Source organism: Plectropomus leopardus, chromosome 17 (genome assembly GCF_008729295.1).
Source record: "Plectropomus leopardus isolate mb chromosome 17, YSFRI_Pleo_2.0, whole genome shotgun sequence".
NCBI classification, from domain to species: domain Eukaryota; kingdom Metazoa; phylum Chordata; class Actinopteri; order Perciformes; family Serranidae; genus Plectropomus; species Plectropomus leopardus.
Window position 1 is genome coordinate 7934055 of NC_056479.1, and position 5243 is coordinate 7939297.

Genomic DNA, 5243 nt, shown 5'->3' on the forward strand with positions numbered 1-5243 from the left:
ATGTTAAAAAATCATAATGTACCATGCCATGTCATTTAATGTCATTGAAATATCATAGTAATGTATCTCACAAAAGTTGTCATAATATAGTATGTCGTAAAAATGCCACGAAAATGTCATTGTTTTCGTCTATCATACAGCATTTAAAAAGCAGAAGAGGAGGAGGAAGGAGAAGAAGGAGAACAACAAGAAGAACAAGAAGACGAAAATAATAGGGGCTGCCCATGGACGGGACAGGCGCCCCAACCAGTTGGAGATCCTCCAGTTCCTCTATTTCATAAAAATGTAATTGTATATAAAAATGTTTAAATTTAAAGCACAGGATTTGTATTGAAAAACATAATTGCATAGCATTTCATAAATGTCATTTTTCAGTGTAAAATGCCATAAAAGATGTCATTGAATAGTAGTATAGTCATAGTATATTTTAAAAAAGTCAAAGTGAAGAGTAAAAATATTAAAATGTCATAATGTACTGAGCCATAAAAACGCAATAAAAAAACATTTTACAGTAGGTCATAAATGCCGTAGAAAATTCAAAGCACAATATTTTCAGTGAAGAAAAAATGTTATTGTGAGAAAAATATAAAAATGTAATAGTCTAGTATGTCATGGAGAATGCCATGAAAATGTCGTAAAAAATGCCATACTATATTATTATAGTATATAGTATTATCATTAAAAATGTCATATCATAGTGTGTCATAAAAATTGCATAAAAATTTCATGTCATCTTATATCATAAAATGCATCAATGTATACTGTATCATGAAAATGTCAGGGCACCCAGTAGCTCACCAGGTAGATTGGGCCCCGATTTCAGCCTGCAACCTTTGCTGCATGTCACCCCCTGTCTCTCCCTCTCTCACTCGAATGTTGTCCTGTGGATTTAAGGCACAAAAAAAACCTAATTTAAAAAAATAATGTCATAAAAGTTGCATAGTGTGTCACAAAATGTGTCATATTGTAGGTCATTAAACTTTTTTAGAAAGTCACATCATATCACAAAAAAGTCAAAACAATAAATTGTTTCATTAAAGACTAGAAAATGTCATAGCATAATAACTTTAGTTAAAAAAAAGTCAATGTATAGTATGTCATAAAAAAGTTAGCGTAGAAACATCTCATTAATTATATAAATAAATAAAAAACACCGCAATAACAGCACACCACAAACAACATTACATTATAAATAAAAAATCATCACATCTTCATACAGGCTCAAAGTCATTTTTGTAATATATTTATATATATATATAATGTATATATATATATATATATATATATATATATATATATAAAGAGAGAGAGCGAGAGAGAGAGATCTTAACAATAATATACATGGCCATCCATGACCATGACAAACGTATTATAAAAACACATTATCAGTCAGTATCACCTAAAGCTGCCCTTCTTGCCACACAATATAGATGTGGTTGGCATATTTTAAAAAGTTACATTTTTAAAAAAGATGGAGGGGTAGCCTTCCCTTTAAGGTACGTGGCCGTGTGGTTAACTTGTGAATGCAACATTTTGCTGGTAGGACATGTTATGGGAAGTGTGGACCATCAGGTTGCCACAGAAAAGTGCATACTTTTCAGATTTTCTAAGTTACAGTAGTAAGAAGAAGTAAGAAGTCTATGCCAGACTAAGTAAGAAGTCTGGCATAGCAAGACCTATCTCCATACTTTGTGTGCACAATATTGTGTTTAGGTGTAAGTGGGATTATGTGCAATGGTACATCTAATGTTGTTTTTTGTGTTTTTAATGTAATAATATGATTAGAGTGTTTTTTTCTTAACTGTGGAGGCATTATCTGTGCAGCACTGAGTCTAAGATAAATTTCTCCAAAGGAACAATAAAGTATGTTGTATTGTATCTTATTGTATCGTAAAGGGTGTGGTGTGAACCAAGATTCAGCACAACTGAAAAGCAGTAGACAATATGTAATGGCCTTTATTGCACATCTTAACAGAACACCAAAAGAGCAGGTAAGTGAAACAGCAGGAAAGTCCAAATCCCCAGCTTGGAGTCTCCAGAGGCACAGGATTAATAAAAAGCCAATGCGGGCCACGCCAAAGCAGAAGACAGGCAAGTCACCAGCATCTGCAGGATGCATACACCAGAAAGCTTAGTCGTGTTAATCTGTGCCATGAAGGAGCTGGCAAGAAACAGCATCAGGCAGTGAACACACCAGTGAGGAAGAAGGTAGTCAGGCAGGGGAGGAATCAAGGAGCCGGCAATGACGGCGAGTAATCTCCATGGCATATACACGAAGACGGTGTGTTTCATCACATGGCAAATAACTCCGCATCACAGGTTAGCACAACGAGGTGAATGTTGTAGAGCAGTCGGGAACGTTATACAGCCAAGGAGAGCAAGCAAACAGACACACAGAGGCAGTGTCTGTGAGGCTGGTGTATACGTACTGGCTGTGTGTAATCAGGAACAGGTGAACTGAGTTGCCTTGATGAGTTGGGCACTGACTGATACTGAGGAGCATCTCTAAAAACCAGGAGCTGGGTGGCTGAACAGGCAGAAATGAGCAGGGGACCAGTAATGCAGAACTGAGACAGGAATTTTTAACTTTGATACATTGCCTGGAAAGATATCTATTATTACGGTATTTAATACCACAGGTCTCACAACTATGGCTGTTACATTAATGTGTATGTTGCATTTTACCGCTGTAGATGCTTAACATTGTGCTAATTTTAACTCCTTTATATACAGTTGGGTAGTTAAATCTACAGCAATGCATCAAATTTGAAAAGACCATCTGATGTTTGTAGCATTGCTGTCCTGTGAGAACCACATATCTCTAAAAAGTCAACTTTTCATTGGGTCAGAAACCATAAAAGAGCACTTCATCACTCAGTTTATCACAAACATTCAAAATGAACACATCTGGGGATATTTTTCTTTGGACGGGAAGGGCATAAAAAAAATCTGGAATCTTGAAAGTAACTCAAGCTGTGAGACAAACAAAAAGAACAATATTTAATATTTTGAAAAGATAACAAATTGACCAACTGCATTTATTAATGTTTTCTGCTTGTGTTTTTTTTTTATATTACAGAACTGGTACAGAATAGCTACTGTAGATATTAGCTACTGTGGCTATTGTAAGCACAAGAGGGACACAGGGTTAATACATTTTGGGCATTTAAGGCTTAAAAAAAAGATGTAAACATCTTATGGTTGGAGGCTGCTTATTCCCAGATAAACTTCAGAGACAAATCACCGAGTCTCTCCTGAAGAAGCTGATCAACTCTTTGACTCTGAGCGTCAGTAAAGTAGTTCTTCCAGTCACCGATCTTACCTGTCATTAAAAAGAAAAGAAAACCAAACTAGACTCGATATCTGGTGAAGTGTTTATGCACCTAAGCTGCAGTTATGTTATTTTACCTTTACGCATGAAGTCTTTCTTCACCTGCTCTTTTGGCAGAAACTCGTAGTTGGCTTTTGAGTTTTTCTTCATGGTGTCAAATGTAGCTTTTTCTACAACTTCCTCAATAGCTGCTTCACTCAGGTTTTTCCCTAAAAAACGTGCAGATCTTAGTTACTGCTGCCTTCAAGTCCTAAAAGGAAAACCGAGGGCAAACAGACAAGTTTAAAAACTGCCATCAAATGTGTTCTTTTTTAGAGTTTCATTTTCAAATGAACATGGCTCTTTTTAATTGCTATTTTGAAATGGATATGTAATTCCTTACACCAAGAAAATGCTGAACAATGATACTGAAAACAGCATCTTACCAAAATCATGTCCTCATAGGTCAGGAAGAGGATGTTGTACTGGTCTCTCTTTGAATGCCACTCCCTGATGTGGTCAAACCAGGATGATCCTAAAACTGGATGGATGGATGGACAGAAAGATAATTTATCTCTGGTTTGTTATTTTCAAAAAATGATACAAATTTCAAATAATACAAATTTGGGTTTCTTACCGTTTCCTGCCAGATACTGCTCAAGGTAGTAGTCAAAGCTCTTGGGAGTCTCAAGGTCACCACAGTTGCTACTGAAGTGGTAATAGGAGACGATGTTGTCCTTTGGATTACGCATCACGTAGATCATCTAATGTAAAAACAAACATCCATCAACCCAGAGTATAAATTGTTATGTTCTATGTGCCAAACTGAATGTAGATAATTAATGTAAAATCTTTAGTTCAGGCTCAGGCACATAGGACCACTATCTATGGAAGCCCATTCCTGCTAAAAACAATGCTTATTGCTGACGACAGCTGACCTTGATCTTTTCTTTGTTTTTAGTTGTGCTGTTACATAATCAAAATCCAATGTCGTCCAAATGGCCGTGAGGTAGAAAACATCATTAGACTTGATATTTTATTTCATTTTAAGTCAGTGTTAATCAATCTAAATGTGACATCTATCAAATGTTGGAGGTTGCTGTCAAGCTAGCTTTGGGTGTTGATATCCAACCACTTGTTACCACTCCATACTGACCTTTGCTTTCTTGTCCTTCAGTCCCGGAGGCATGAGAGCTGGAATGAGGTGAGAGGAAAAGAGTCGTGGAGACGGTCGTAGGGCTGGATGTATTTCATAATCCTTATGCTCCAGCCACGGCATTTGCTCCATGTTGTTTGGACATTCATTCAGACCCCCGTCTAACTCACAGATGGAGATGATGATTTGTTGGGTTCATATAGTGCCTGTAAAGTGGGTCATAAGTTAAGTAATGAGACATCATACCTGATCAGTAATTCTGCTCCAAGCAGTGGACAAAACTGTAAAAGCAAATAGTGTAATAAAGAATTTGTCTCACTGACCTGACTTTGGATAAGTGATGAGGAATATGTCACTATCTCGAATTTTAAAGCTCTGAAGTGAATCGATGTGCTCTGGAGATGTGAAACTCTTGATAAAGGTGTAGTTTTTATACCTGTAGAGGTAATCGTTGATCTTCTCCATGTTGCTTCTGAGTCACAGAACAATGAGAGAAATGTTACAGACCAGAGCAGAGCACAGAAGCCTCTCAGTTCACAGGTACAGCAGCTGGACTCTGGACTTTGATTTGTTTGATATGCCATTGGCAGTTAGCATCTTTATGCATCGACCTTTATATTCAACACTGACAGCTGAGTGCACACTGCCACAAACAGCAAGCTGAAAATATAACACAATGTCAGTGTTTTATGGTTGTGCTCATTTTCAGTTCCTTCATATACTGTTGGGTAGTTTAATTTACATCATATTCTAAAAGATCATATGTTTGTGGCACTG

At 36.8% G+C, this 5243-nt stretch overlaps 1 pseudogene; it reads right to left on the reverse strand.

Annotated features, from left to right (window-relative positions):
- Window positions 1–3080: 3080 nt before the first annotated feature.
- Window positions 3081–4941, reverse strand: LOC121957090 (annotated as a pseudogene).
- Window positions 4942–5243: the final 302 nt, after the last annotated feature.